The 16,171-nt window shown below is 38.1% G+C and overlaps 1 protein-coding gene across 1 annotated transcript in view; it reads left to right on the top strand.

Annotated features, from left to right (window-relative positions):
• Positions 1–4,398: 4,398 nt before the first annotated feature.
• LOC128987629 (protein TANC2) overlaps positions 4,399–16,171 on the top strand; it is a 139,399-nt gene continuing 127,626 nt past the window's right edge. Inside the window, exon 1 of the mRNA XM_054408638.1 lies at positions 4,399–4,562. The gene's annotated coding sequence lies outside the window, so the exon portion shown is untranslated. The remainder of the gene's footprint in view (positions 4,563–16,171) is intronic.

Raw genomic sequence — 16,171 nt, 5'->3', positions numbered from 1 at the left:
CGAAGCAGGCATAATAGTATTGATATGTTATAGTAACTGGGTAGAGAATATCAATAAACATTCCACATCTGCAAATGAAATATGTATATGAAAGATTGGTTCAGCTAAATGTGGTGCAAGCCATGTAGGTGGTTTTGTTTGATCAAGATATAGCCTAGTCGAAATTGCAAATCATCTTCCTCTAGGACTTTCCGAAGCAGGCATAATAGTATTTATATGATATAGTAACTGGGTATAGAATATCAATAAACATTCCACATCTGCAAATGAAATATGTATATGAAAGATTGGTTCAGCTAAAAGTGGTGCAAGCCATGTAGGTGGTTTTGTTTGATCAAGATATAGCCTAGTCGAAATTGCAAATCATCTTCCTCTAGGACTTTCCGAAGCAGACATAATAGTATTGATATGATATAGTAACTGGGTAGAGAATATCAATAAACATTCCACATCTGCAAATAGTAACTGCAACTAAAGCCCCAATCCAAAATGACATACCATTTACAGTTGAGACCGATGCATCTGAGTTTGCAATCGGCTCAACCTTGTCACAAGCAGGACGTCCAGTAGCTTTTTATTCGAAAACATGATCAAAATCTGAAAAGAACCATTCTTCTGTTGAAAAAGAAGCTCAAGCAATTGTAGAATCTCTTAAGAAGTGGAGACACTATCTTATTGGCCGGCCATTCCTACTCATTACAGACCAAAGATCAGTTTCTTTCATGTTTGACAATAAAAGATTTGGAAAAATAAAGAATGAAAAGATACTACGTTGGCGTTTAGAAGGTAGAACTTATTCAAGCAAATCCAGGTTATGCTCATGTGAAACTCCCAAACGGACAAGAGAAGACAGTATCCATAAGAGATCTGGCCCCAGCACCTGGACAATCAAACAGACTACCAATTGCCAGAAACAGATGGAAATGAACAAGCTATTCAAGAACCGGAGGTTTCATTTGATCAAGAACAAGACGAAAATGATTCTAGTGGGACATTAAGTGACACGAATGTACCAGTTGAACATGCAAACAGTTCTTGCAAAGACTCAAGTTCAGTGCCTTCCAAAACCCATCCACAACGTATACGGCAAAGACCTAACTATCTAAAAGACTACGTCTCGTTTTAGGGTGGGAAGAATGTGATAATATTTTTATACATATGAACTGTTATTGTTCCTTATTTAATTTATGAATTTCTTTATTGTCTCACAGTTGATCTTTGTTTACTATTTACATTTTGTATCTGTATGTTACAAATCTTACTTGACTTCAGAGTTTATTAAAAACTATCCTTAGGTCAATTCATAATGAGTTTTATTTGCACTTCAACCTGTTTTACGAATGCTTTGGGTTTTCACAATACACCTTTATTTGTCAATATCATACAGCTATTCACTGAAACATATATGTTTTTGTAATTCAGAATATTCTATACTAAAAACAGAATTACTGTATACACAAATCAGGTCAAACGTTAAAATACATTTTTTATAGTAACCAAAACAAAATGCATTTTTCTCAATGTAATTCATTTAGGCTCCATGGCAAGAAATAGTTTATTGATCAATATGAAGCAACTGTTTCATGAAGAATTGTCTGTAGCTTCATTTAAATGGTTTCAACTAACAGCTGTAGGAATGTTATTATTTATTGGCTTCTCTGCACAAATGTAAACAATCTGCACAAATGTAAACAAAATAAATGTTGACTATTTAAGGTTTTCAGAATGTTTCACCGAAACAAATATTATACTTAAACATAATATATAAGGTACCAAATAGAAACTCTCCTGGTTATTTTGGTGGTGGAACCACACTGATCGGTAAAAGAATCACAGAGAAATTGGTGAACATACATAGAAAAAAAAAACATCGCCACAAACAAATTGAGAACCTCCTCCTTTTGTTGTTGGTAGTGGGGAAGTCGGTTAAAAATTATAGACGTTTCAATATATCTAGGTGTTCCTTGAGAAATAATGTTATACATATTATTCAGTAATTACCTTCAGTGATATCAGAGTGTCTGTATCGATACTGTCGCTAATGCAGACCTCAGCAAACATACCGTGGATGGATGATTTCATTGTCAGCTATGAGGAAAAAATAAGGGAGGCGCAAATGATTACAGAGATAACACAGCTACCGAACTATCTTGGGAAGCTTTCACGGCGATAATTAGTTTAACCAAAAATATGGACATTTGTTGTTTTGGTAGTCTGTTGTACTTAACTCGTTCATCATCCACCCACAGTATTTTCATTTGCTAATGTATGAATCAACAACGGTTCCATTGCAGACATACGGGGGTCAAAGTAGGAAAGTAATGCCTACGACGTGGGGCAAAACATACTTCCTCGAGGATTACCTCCTACGTGTATTGTATGCAAATTTATGTCATTGAACTTATATTTCCCCAAAACCCTTATATTAAAGTATGCTTCGAACTAAGCGTATCCGGATGAGACTGATGAAAGTAGCGTTTCATATTATTTTGCAAAACCTCTCACTTTCAATACAATTGTGGTCCCAAAGTACTAGTATGTACGTATTGACAGTGTTCATAATGATCCACTAGATTGTGTTCACCTCCAATAGTGATCACTGTGAAGAATGGTACTTATTGTAGGATAAAAGTAAATGAAACCCAATTTCTGAAAGCATTGAGTGAGCCGGTGACATTAGATTACTCTGCTGGGGGCGGCGTGGGCCACATATAGCCCCACGTGTCCTATCTTCCCTACTATCTCGTCTTCTACATCTCTCTGGCTGGAATTGTTCTGACAAGATACGTAGATTTGACTATTCTTTTCATAATCTTCACATCCTGATTTTGTCATATAATCATTACTATGTTTATACCAAGAGTTATGGAAAACACAAAGATCTTATTATCCAAAAAGCTACACGATTTCACATTGGTTGTACAAGATGTGACGTTTTAGTTAACGCAAAGTTAAGACCGCAAAGATTTTAAATGTCATCTCCCACACAAGGTAAAATCCAACCTAAGGTCAAATAAGGTTCAATAAGTGTGAGCTTGTAAGTTTGTAACTAATTTACCAAACTTTGATATTTAATCTGAGAAAAAATCTAAGAATATTTGACTAATGTATGACCGTAAGCAATGCAACAGTCTCCGTACTATACTTATACTAGTAAACCTACAAAGCTAATAGTTAATACGAAATTACATTAAGCTCTTATTTATGACGTCATCAGATTAGGCCTTTTGATTCAAAGTCTTTATGTTCAATTTGCACGTTTATTCATGGGGTAATCGGGTGCATATTTTTAGAAAGTAGTACATGTTTGAAACACAGATAACCAACTACGTACAAATATCATTAGTATATTGTTGGGAGTAAAGCTCAATCCCAATTTTGGAGGTACGTCAAGATACTGCATAATGCTAAGTAACGACTACGATGTTATAGGCATTCGCCCACCCTAATACAGTAGCGTGATAACTTTAATCGGATAACGCAAGGCAGTTGGATGCGTATTTTAAACTGAATGTGAGTGCATTTATTAAAATAATTCGTTTCTGTAAGTAATTACTATTACATATTTTATTTCAGTGTGCACTATGGTGACACTTTTTATAGCAGGACACACTATAAATAATAGTTTAACCACACTAATGAAATTTTCAAAGCTCATTTAAAATTTGAAATTGGCAACAACCGTGTGAAACCAATTTGAAGTCTATGTGTAATGGGAACGCTGCGTGCTAGGATAGGTCTTATTTTACCGATGAACGTATCCCAACGCGTTTCCCAGGCTATTAAAACATGATTTTATTTAGTTGGAAGGCAATTTGCAATACTGGATGCCTGGACAAAAATCGAATTCTTTCAGGTAGGAGGATACAAGGTGGGTATTTAGGGTTTGTTTTTTTTTACTTTCTAATGTGGTAATATAGATCAACCATTGGTTGTTGAGTATTGGTATAAATATATATACATCCAATTTCCATGCTAAGCTGTATTCATATTTTAAATTAAAAATAACGTTGCATTGAGCGAAAGAGTGCTGCGTTCACTTACTGATACCTGTTGAATACACATCTAATTGTAGCCTATATAGCACTTGTTACGTTACATCATCTAGCATAGTATCTAAACCTAAGGGAGGAAATACAATTTCACAGTATCACAGTGTGAAAAGCTCAATCAACTGTTTTATTTTATCAAAATAATGGCAACTGGTCCATATAAATGGCATTTCAATTTCAGTAAAATGGTTCGACACACGCTGTTGCTCCTCCATTTCTGTCAGATAAGCTACGCACACTGGAGTGACAATCATGATACAAGGGTGAGCCGTGATTGTTGCCGGGTTGTATTTATAGTGTCGCGACGGTGGCGGAGGTGATATAAGCAGTTCTGGTAGCGCCGAGACGCCCAGAGCCCAGCGTCGAGCCCGGGCACACCGACCGACGTACGTCCTACGTCGATGAACCTAGTCATAAGTTTTGTACTGACGCGTGTTATTTAGTGAGTGTGTTTTGAACAATTATAGTGTGCGACAGCTGAACTTAATCACCAATAGTCTTCGTAGCGAGGTAAGTTGTTTTTAAATTTAAATTACATTTTTAGTTCTCCTAGATGTTTTACATTTGAAAATTAGAATATGTGTCAATTAATTTTTTTGTATTTGCATATTATTTTCGTGACGTAACGTATTTTATCGTTGTTATTTTGTGTAAAATAATACGTATGATATTGTTGCGCAATATCAGAAAATCATCCTAAGGTAAGGATCCCCGTAAACCAACTATTTATATCTTATAACAATGTGATTTAGATGCAATTAATAGACAACTTAAAATAATGCATTTGATAAATTGTCTGTTCGTTATTACATAGTTCATATTAATTCATGTACAATATAAACATATTTATAGCCTAAATTAAATGCATATTATGATTTTTGATGAAGACAAAATAGTATATATCGTCTCGAGAGCTTAAAGTGACTTTTCGACACGAGTTCAAGCTTTTTAACAACCGGGGCAGGACCTGTGATCGTTGGGCGGGACCAACGTCGAAAAATGAGCGACAGTCGAAAAACACATTTTGCTTATGTATAGGCATCGATCTCTATTAGTACTTAATTAGTAGTAATAGAGATCGATGTGTATAGGCCTACGTATGTTTTTCGTCAGAGCTCACCATAATAAACAAATTTTTAAAGCAAAATAGTTCACAAAAGGTCAATTTCCTACGTTGTTTACCTAAACAATCCCCTAAAATATTTTCCTTCTTGTTTTGCTACTACAGTACTCAAAGCTACTAGACTATAAAAATAGCTTTTAGTTGCTTTTGTTATTTTTATGCAATTTGTATTACCCCAACCCTGCCAATACAATAAAAAAACCATACCTAATTTGTTTATACAATCATCTTATAGATATTTCAGTTCGTCTAAAAGTCGAGGGGTATATTTGCAGAAATGTGTGATACAACACGATGATAAACGCAAATAAATTTGTATAATAGCCTGACAATTAAGATTATTTGTGTAAGGTTATTTATCGCACTAGTGTGCGAAGTGGCACTTTGCGCTCGCGTTTTCATAGGAAGAAAAATAGCTTCTTTATCCTCGCAATGTAGGCCTATGTATTAAAAACAACCACTTTTGCTAAAGTTTGGGGAAAATATATTATTATTAACAATTAGCTGTGGTTTTAGTTTGGCATGACTAAACAGTTTCTGTATGAGTAAGAATGCAATATTTTTCAGCAGCACATTCCGTCAATGGCATATTTTGTTATAGAAATTATTTCTTATTCTCGGCATAGTATCAAAAGTCAAATGTTCTTTTCACTCTCCTGAATTATATTTAACATATCACAACTCACAACGTAATATCAATTACGTTCATAGGATTTACTTATTCATTTTTCTAGTGTTCCAAGAGTTACAGAAAGGAGTTTTAGGATCACATTGGGGTCTTAAATTCTTCTAGGGTATATCTTCGGTGCTTGCATCGTGAAAACCATATTCCTTAGAAAATATGAGGATCATGCATGCCAAGTTTCAACTCAATTAATATTCCAGATAAGGAGATTTCGTGTCATAAGTTTCGTTTTTTTTATTTGAACGATTACGGAACAAATATATAGTAAGACAAGCCAAATAACGAACGTTAATGTGTGTAGATAGATATCACTACAGTTAAGACTTCCCATGCAATTTTACTGCAGCTCGAATCTTGATCCACATTTTTCTTGTTATTCAGGAAATCGGACTTCTAAAAAGTTTGAATTTTTGTGTTTGGCCATAGTGTTTAACCATGTGTTAGGCCATAACTGCTTTGAAAATACTGTACTTCATTGTTTGAGGAGTCGGGATTGCCGACAAATTGATTGTTGATCTGAGTGCGAATCTTATGAACATAGTGCAAATTTCCAACAAATCTGAACTGGCCATTAACATTTTTCATTTCAGTATCCACCTAACAAGTATAGGAGTAACGATCATAAAATATCTTTATAGAAAATTAAACAAGAATGGCCTATTTATTTAGACATACCAGTTGAGGAAAATATTGTCCTAACGGATAAATTTTATATAGGGACTGGGTTTGTAGATCGTAACTTTTTTGAATTCTTCAAAATGTAAAAAACAAACTACAGTACTTCACTAATTTCTTAGAACAAAATTGTTTTAGACATAAATAACGATTAGACTCCTCAACACAGGTTATGGGTGCACACGTTTAACTATAAGCTACTTAATAAATTATAGTAATAATGCATAACATTATGTTACTTTAAAATGAATTAATTATTACATACTAATATTAATTGTTATATACTAATAAATGGGCTGACTAGCCAACCCTCCAAACTGTACATCATGTAAAATGACCCCCTTTTTTAAAGATGATATCTTTTCTTGTACAAAATATAATTTCATAACCTCAAAAATGGAATTTAGCTAGAAAACGGACAAGTCTGCTAAATGTTTATGGAAAAGGTATTGAATTCCCGTCCGGGACGTTCTCGTCAAAGTGCGGTTAGTCGCCGTTATGGCGTTAAAGACGGTTTCACATTCACATGGTTGCCTTAACTAAATATCACATTTTCGTAATGATGCTACGCAGAACATTTTAAAATCATACAAATTACACATTATTATCGTATGTAAAAGTAAAAGGTGGTCTTAGGTAGCATCCGAAGATTGCTCCGCGGCAAACCGCCGCCGCCACTGGTGCTGGTCCTCATCATCGCTGCGTCTGCTCATACGCGTATAACAGGTTTATTCTTCGCGTCTAGATATGAACAGATATGAATCGTTGTTCATTACGATTTACATAAATAACATCTTTAGACTAAGTATGATTAGAATATATAGATTTTTCACAATTTTCCAAATGATAAATGGTGCTTTTAACTGATGAATTTAAAAATAATTCCTGTGTTCCTGGACTTTTTAGAACAGTAATACCTCCTAACATCTAGCGTTAATTAACTAGCAGGCTAGTATGAAACAACGGGATTCAAAAACCCCAACAAGGCACAAGAAAGAGCAGTTGCAATTTGAGATATTTCGTTCAAGTCCGGCAGATGAGCGCAATATGAATGATGTGGCCATGTAGTTTTGGTTGTTGGACACGCCCCCCGCGACCTGCTCTAAAGGTCGTGATCCTCCATGTCGCTTGTCGTCTGTCGGATGTCGGTGAGGATCCACGCGTCACTGAGGCACCGTCGCGGCGTCAAGTCAAAATAGCATCTCGCACCGTAAAACACTCGTGATGTATCACCACCTTTGTAGTCTGGCGGTGCAATCTCGGCTCCGCGGAGCAACAGAGCATGTCCTCATTGTTGGGGAAGTATCGACGAATGGATCCATCAATAGAAGACAATAGCATTAGTGATGGTGTGCTTCAGTAGATAACTCTATAGGACACTTTTCATAGTGGTCAATTTATGAATAAAACAACCTCATGTGTATGGAATATAAATAGTTTTGAAGACATATGAGAAAGAACATCGCAAAATAAAGAAATAAACTATCTACAATCAAACTTTTGAAAATTTAAGTTTCGGAATTTATTGTAGGCCTTAAGCTTTACATTGCAGATACAATACATGAGCGAGTCTCACTCAATCCATGGTGCTGCAAATTGAGTCATTCAGATAACCAACCTATCACTATATAGGGACTTCCAACTTTCCACTGCAGCACATATTTCCATCGCGCATTTACCCTCTGTTCAGTGTACAGGGCCTGCCTGGATGACTCCACAACTAATGGCCGGTTTAACCGTACAATTTCATGCTGTATAAACATTGACATATCTTCCGTCTCCGCGGAAGCAGGAAGCACGTTCTTTAACAAACAAAATATTTAAGGTGTTCCGAATTAGAGACGGAAGTATCAGTTTGGAAGGTGACAAGTAATTGGTAAAACATCCTACAGATCTCTCTACAGTCGGTTATTGTTAGCTAGACTTCCGCCCCCCATGGGTGCCCTGAAATAGCCGCCTCCGCCGTGGTGCGCCGTCAGACAGACACCTCTTAATGAGGAGATCGAACCAGGAGCCAAAACTCATTCTTTTTTATGTCTCTGTTTCCAGTTGTATCAATTAGTTTTCCTATCACCACTTCAAAGCTTTTGGAAGAATGTGTAGACGCTCTGTCTATTTATGGTAATAAAATTGCTCGAGCGTTAGTTAAACTATGTAGGCCTCTATTGTTTGTAATGATAAAACTGATTTGTTTTTTTACACAAAAGTTTTGCAATTACTTTTTGAAATTGCAAAAAACAAAATATATATATATCTCAAAATATTCTAATTGTATAGTTTAAAGTGGGCCTTTTCCATCGATACATAAGACAATATGGTCACCTAATGCTTTACAGTACTTTGGTGGATTGTTTAACAAAATGTATTACAGTATAATAATCACGTTTGGTTTTAAGACTATTCCAACCCCTTTCTCGCCGTTCTATAAATAATCAGGAAACGTGAATAAGGTCAGTAAAATTTAGGTCTACTGGTTAAGGGTTCATTGTCTCTACGATTGTTTCATTTCATTTTATTTCATTTCATTGTACAAGGTGTTAAGACTCCATGAAGACAATGATGTAAAATGGGAGTAGTCGAGGGTTTTTACACAATTCATCATTGTCAAATAATAGTTAGAGACTTAACATTGTGTTTAAAAAAGTATACTTTTTCTGAGTGCCACGATATTAGAAAAGTTCAGGTACCATACGTGTCTTGGTCATTGGCTCCTTAAATATGTAGCAATGTTCTAAATTTGAACCAGAGGCGGACGAAAGTATCGCCAAAGTGGTTGGCGCACGTAGACACAATGCTCCAGACATCAGTGTCCGCCGGGCTATCTATAGTCTCACTATAAGAGGAGCAGCGAGCGAGAGAGTAGCGTCTAGACTGGAGATGGCACTCATCAGCTGTGATATTAGGTCGATAAGTCCACAGTACGGGCCATAAACTGAGGACAATGGGCAGCACCATAGAGTAGTCTCCAGCACATACCACTTTCAGAGCAGACCTGTAGCTGTGAACTCTGTCTGGACCATTTTCCATTTTGTTTGTGTCGAAAGAGCCGAAGCCCCCCAACTGCAACCCGGTACCTATAATTAAACATACCCGGGCCCCATGGTGTAGGCCGGAGCATACGCACCAACCTTAGCACACCATGGGTGGATGACTTAAGGTCATTAGGCTCACCAGCTGCCGAAGCAACCCTTCGGAAAGAACCACAGCCACAGGCAGATGAGGAGAGGCGGCAAAAAGCGGCATCACTGAGAGCTGAACACCCAACCAACCTGGATGATGGAATGTCACTGGGGGCTCCCCCGAAAGGGCTGGCACACCCAGTCGTCCATAACTGTGGTCTACCTGAGTGCTGGTTCCAACACCGGGCAGTTACCTCCCCTCTGGGGGTCAAGAGCTAGGGTCCGCGTGGTCGCCAGGCCACGTACCCAAGCAAGCATGGGCCCCCTGCGGGAACTCTGTCTGGACCGGGAGAGATAGAGATATCACTACCTAACTGATGATCTCACGAGGTCGATAAGTCTACAGTACGGGCCATAAACTGAGGACAATGGCCAGCACCATAGAGGCGTCTCCCAGCACATACCACTATCAGAGCAGACCTGTAGCTGTGAACTCTGTCTGGACCGGGAGAGATATCACTACCTAGCTGATGATCTCACGAGGTCGATAAGTCTACAGTACGGGCCATAAACTGAGGACAATGGCCAGCATCATAGAGACGTCTCCCAGCATATACCACCTTCAGAGCAGACCTGTAGCTGTGAACTCTGTCTGGACCGGGAGAGATATCACTACCTAGCTGATGATCTTATGAGGCTGACAAGTCTACAGTTCGGGCCATAAACTGAGGACAATGGCCAGCATCATAGAGACGTCTCCCAGCACATACCACTTTCAGAGCAGACCTGTAGCTGTGAACTCTGTCTGGACCGGGAGAGATATCACTACCTAGCTGATGATCTTATGAGGCTGACAAGTCTACAGTTCGGGCCATAAACTGAGGACAATGGCCAGCATCATAGAGACGTCTCCCAGCACATACCACTTTCAGAGCAGACCTGTAGCTGTGAACTCTGTCTGGACCGGGAGAGATATCACTACCTAGATGATGATCTCGTGAGGCCGACAAGTCTACAGTTCGGGCCATAAACTGAGGACAATGGCCAGCACCATAGAGATGTCTCCCAGCACATACCACTTTCAGAGCAGACCTGTAGCTGTGAACTCTGTCTGGACCGGGAGAGATATCACTACCTAGATGATGATCTCGTGAGGCCGACAAGTCTACAGTTCGGGCCATAAACTGAGGACAATGGCCAGCATCATAGAGACGTCTCCCAGCACATACCACTTTCAGAGCAGACCTGTAGCTGTGAACTCTGTCTGGACCGGGAGAGATATCACTACCTAGCTGATGATCTTATGAGGCTGACAAGTCTACAGTTCGGGCCATAAACTGAGGACAATGGCCAGCATCATAGAGACGTCTCCCAGCACATACCACTTTCAGAGCAGACCTGTAGCTGTGAACTCTGTCTGGACCGGGAGAGATATCACTACCTAGCTGATGATCTTATGAGGCTGACAAGTCTACAGTTCGGGCCATAAACTGAGGACAATGGCCAGCATCATAGAGACGTCTCCCAGCACATACCACTTTCAGAGCAGACCTGTAGCTGTGAACTCTGTCTGGACCGGGAGAGATATCACTACCTAGCTGATGATCTTATGAGGCTGACAAGTCTACAGTTCGGGCCATAAACTGAGGACAATGGCCAGCATCATAGAGACGTCTCCCAGCACATACCACTTTCAGAGCAGACCTGTAGCTGTAAACACTGTATTGACTGGGAGAGATATCACTACCTAGCTGACGATCTTATGAGGCTGACAAGTCTACGGTTCGGGCCATAAACTGAGGACAATGGCCAGCACCATAGAGACGTCTCCCAGCACATACCACTTTCAGAGCAGACCTGTAGCTGTGAACTCTGTCTGGACCGGGAGAGATATCACTACCTAGCTGATGATCTCATGAGGTGGATAAGTCTACAGTACGGACCATAAACTGAGGACAATGGCCAGCACCATAGAGTCGTCTCCCAGCACATACCACTTTCAGAGCAGACCTGTAGCTGTGAACTCTGTCTGGACCGGGAGAGATATCACTACCTAGCTGATGATCCTATTAGGTCGATAAGTCCACAGTACAGGCCATTAACTGAGGACAATGGCCAGCACCATAGAGATGTCTCCCAGCACATACCACTTTCAGAGCAGACCTGTAGCTGTGAACTCTGTCTGGACCGGGAGAGATATCACTACCTAGCTGATGATCCTATTAGGTCGATAAGTCCACAGTACAGGCCATAAACTGAGGACAATGGCCAGCACCATAGAGATGTCTCCCAGCACATACCACTTTCAGAGCAGACCTGTAGCTGTGAACTCTGTCTGGACCGGGAGAGATATCACTACCTAGCTGATGATCCTATTAGGTCGATAAGTCCACAGTACAGGCCATAAACTGAGGACAATGGCCAGCACCATAGAGATGTCTCCCAGCACATACCACTTTCAGAGCAGACCTGTAGCTGTGAACTCTGTCTGGACCGGGAGAGATATCACTACCTAGCTGATGATCCTATTAGGTCGATAAGTCCACAGTACAGGCCATAAACTGAGGACAATGGCCAGCACCATAGAGATGTCTCCCAGCACATACCGCTTTCAGAGCACCTCAGTCATGTAGCTGAGGACACTGTCTGGACCGGGATTAATATCACTACCTAGCTGATGAGTGATGATCTCATGAGGTCGATAAATCTACAGTACGGACAAAACTGAGGACAATGGCCATCACTATAGAGTCGTCTCCCAGCAGCAGAAAGTAACACGCAGGTCCCGATCGGTGGTCCTGTGGTTTCAGTGCAAGAACCATATATTATTTACTAATTAAATGTATAAACATATCATTCAGTTCTCGGATACGATGAAAAAGTGAGAAATAGTGGATAAAATCAATCAGTCATGTCACGAAAGATAAGAGTGACGCTGCGTCTATAGGTTATACTTATCAATTAATTTTATATGCTGTCATATTGGGTATCGGGGAGATTAGTGTATACTGTAAATCTTTGAGATTGGTGACCAGGCTTATGTATAAGTTTTCATCACCCTTGAATTACCCATACGTGCGATTACGGCTCCAGCAGAAGGGTGTTAAATGATTGGCTAGAAGTCGAAACTAATTAAAGAAATTACTTTAGATAAATTCCACTTTACTAATAGATTCCTTGGTTTATTTTGAAGTTCTAATAAATGAAGGAATTTCCGGAGCGCGTCGACGGAATTCACAGCTGTAGGTGTAGTTTGTCACTCACCCCCGCGGCATTGTCAGTGTGGTAGAGAGAGACGCGGGAGTCACAGCATCCAGGGGGGATTACAATAAGCCACTGGCAACCCAACAGATAAACAGTTACTTAATCATGCCATTGACTATAGTCACCAATATAGACTGTGGTTTAAGATAAAATTATAATAATATAATTTAACTTTTTAAGGGAACCGTCCAAAGCATAACTTGTATGTGCAACCACTTATGGCATAATAATTTATCCACAACCTTGTGACAATCCTATGTGTGGTCGGGCACAAACTGAAGAACATCCCTGAAGAAATATTAGCGAATTTCCAATATAGAGATTAAGCTATATTGCCTTAGGTTAAAAGGTAAACCCTAGATGCGTTACCGATTTACATAAAACTTTGATATTTACTTCTAGACTATGTTTTAGAGCGTAAAAATAAATATTTTAGTATACTGAAGTGTTGTTGTATGCCTAATGGTAGTGCAGAAAATGCATACAAATTTCGAATGTCATTTTTTATGAAGAATTGCTGAAGTTTTGTAATTTTATTTTAGTTTGCTTGTTTACTGATATATAAATATAAAACTTGGCAAATGTGATTATTGCATACTAAGCTATTAACATTTCAGTTAAACACCCACAAAAATTCATGTTTATTAAGAAGATAATAAATCTGACAATTTTAATGGAATACGAGCTACTATACCCGTGTTTCGCAGGAAGAACATAATGCTGCTCTTTTCTTTAGATCCGCTGCATAAAACACATAAAGTGGTGGTTTACACATTATTCATCTTAGAAAAAAAACTTCATTTTACCTCTTGGTAAAATAAAATTATTTTCTTTATATTCAGATATAGACCTCCAAACTATAGATATAGATTTTCAAACTTCCTAGGCAACCATTACAGAGTATAAATAGTGCTGATGTGTGTTTAAAAACACTCTTAACTGTGTGATTTAATCTGAAAAGAATAAACGTATTTAAAAGTGTAGACCTACTTACTTTCAAAACCCCACTTATATTTAATTAAATATCGTCAAAAGAATCTTACAACATAAATAATCAATTTATGTTATGCTTCATGAAAAAGAGGTTTTACCCTAATTCTTCGATTTCAGTCAAGCATATTTCCATGTAGTTTATTATATAAATTACAATGAAAATTGCGAGCAATATTCTACAAAACGTTTACTATCATTCTTTAACCAAACATTACCCTCTTCTAGAATAACACAGAAATCCCCACAAATAAAGCACCATAAAAACCATTTTAAGTAGGCCTAAGTAAACTAACACCTGTTAATCGCATCTACCAGCTGATCAATTTGATTAATTAATTCAAGCTTTGGAAGCATGTAAGACGTAACCACTTGGAAATCAGCCTGTACTGCAGAGCCCTTAGAGAATTCGTTCATACAAATCATTTTTGGCAAATCTGCACATTCAAAGTTCATTCAGATGTGCCATCAGTTTATATTTTATTTGGTAAAATGCCTTAAACAATTACCACCATTAACCGTATCACTTTAATGCAACTCACACAGATTAATTCAAGCATGATACAAACAAATACCATTTTCCAAGTACTGTACTGAGGAGCAGAGGAAGATCACGGTGACGCATCAAGGAAAGGATATCCCAGCCAAGACCGTCCCGTGAGGTGATCTCACAGATAGGCGCTTTTAGCGTTCCAATCGGATACCCATTGAAAATAAACTGCACAGGAAAGTGCACTCGCCCCACGTATATTTGTTCGGTTTATTTTAGTGCATCGAAGAGATCGCCTTGCTCCGCTACCGTTCATTGTTATCAACATACACTATCTGTGTGGTCTTACTCTTGGGTGTTAATGTCAATTGTCTAAAAACCTCTGACGGATGATGTGAAAACAATACATGTATTATAAATTATTACTTACGCTTTCCTATAGAAGTGATCAGTGTTTTATGAGTTCTCTAATTTATTCCCGAGATATACAAACTGGTGAAATTAAATTGGTGATAACAAACTAAACAGAATTACAGGTGATAGAATTGTGCAAATGGGTAGGATAGAAGGTTGTTATTAACAAGAGTGTAGGCAGTCGAGAAGCATAGCGAAACTTATGAGAAGAAGCATAGCCCTTTTGGTATTATTATAAACTAGCCGTTACCCACGGGCTTCGCCCCGTTTGACCCTTTAGAAAGATATTACGACATAGGGCTATTGATGAAATAATGGATAGTTATTCGCAAGGTTTCTCGTCATGACGAACATTTTAAACCTATATGGTTTATGGGAGTGTGACTTGTAGTTATCTCAAAAGTTCATGGGTAATTTGGGATTTATATATGGATTATGTCTATATTCTGTGTGTGAAAATGTGTGTTTTGTTTTTCTAGCTACAATTTAGTTATGCCATATCAAAACCTTGGCCATTAGTGTCAGCTAATTTCCAATGGCAAAACGAAGGTGATCCACCATTTTGTAAGTCTTTGCACTTAGAAAATAATTGGTCAAAACAATGTGGGTACAAAACGATTCACACAAAGAGCAGATTAAAATAATTTTACTCTGAAGCTATTTGGCTATGGGCACTATATTACATTGAGTAGAAACGTACTGTATGGTTATTATTCTGTTGTTGGAACTTGTTAGATTAGTTGTAATTGTTGCTAACAATGATCCCAGCTTTGTCGGATCCAAAATTATTTATTTTTCAATTTACACAACTGCTCAGGCTTTATATAATAAAAACAAATAACTGTGCATTTTCCTTTAATCTAGTTTTCATACTTCATTTAGCACTCTTTTCAGCCTTAATTAAGACATTGATTTTTTTTACACCTATATTCAACATCGTATATACAGTAGAACCTTGATAACAAGACTCTCGTGGGGATTATAAAATAAGACTTGTTATCAAGGTTGTCTTCTTATTGAGGTTTGCAATAACATGTGATGAGGGGTAAAATAAATTCTAGGGGATTTAAAAATGACACTTGTTATCAAGGGTGACTTGTTATCGAGGGTCTTCTTATCCAGGCTCCACTGTATTATTAGTTCCCCTAAGATGGCAATGACAATCTGTTTACCAAGACACATTTTAATCATACTAATATTATATATGTGAAAGTTTGTTTGTTTGAAGTTCAATCACGCATTGACTACTGGTCGGATTGGGTTGAAATTTGGTATGATAGCTCACATTCCCGATTAACATATAGACCTATTCTTATCTCAAAAATCCAAACCCTGCAGAGTTTATAAGTGTAGGCATAT

This window comes from Macrosteles quadrilineatus, unplaced genomic scaffold, assembly GCF_028750875.1.
Source record: "Macrosteles quadrilineatus isolate MER2022 unplaced genomic scaffold, UCM_ALF_1.0 Scaffold_1__1_contigs__length_201487025, whole genome shotgun sequence".
Taxonomy (NCBI): Eukaryota; Metazoa; Arthropoda; class Insecta; order Hemiptera; family Cicadellidae; genus Macrosteles; species Macrosteles quadrilineatus.
The sequence above is the reverse complement of the archived record's forward strand: the minus strand, read 5'-3'. Positions and strand labels throughout refer to the sequence as shown.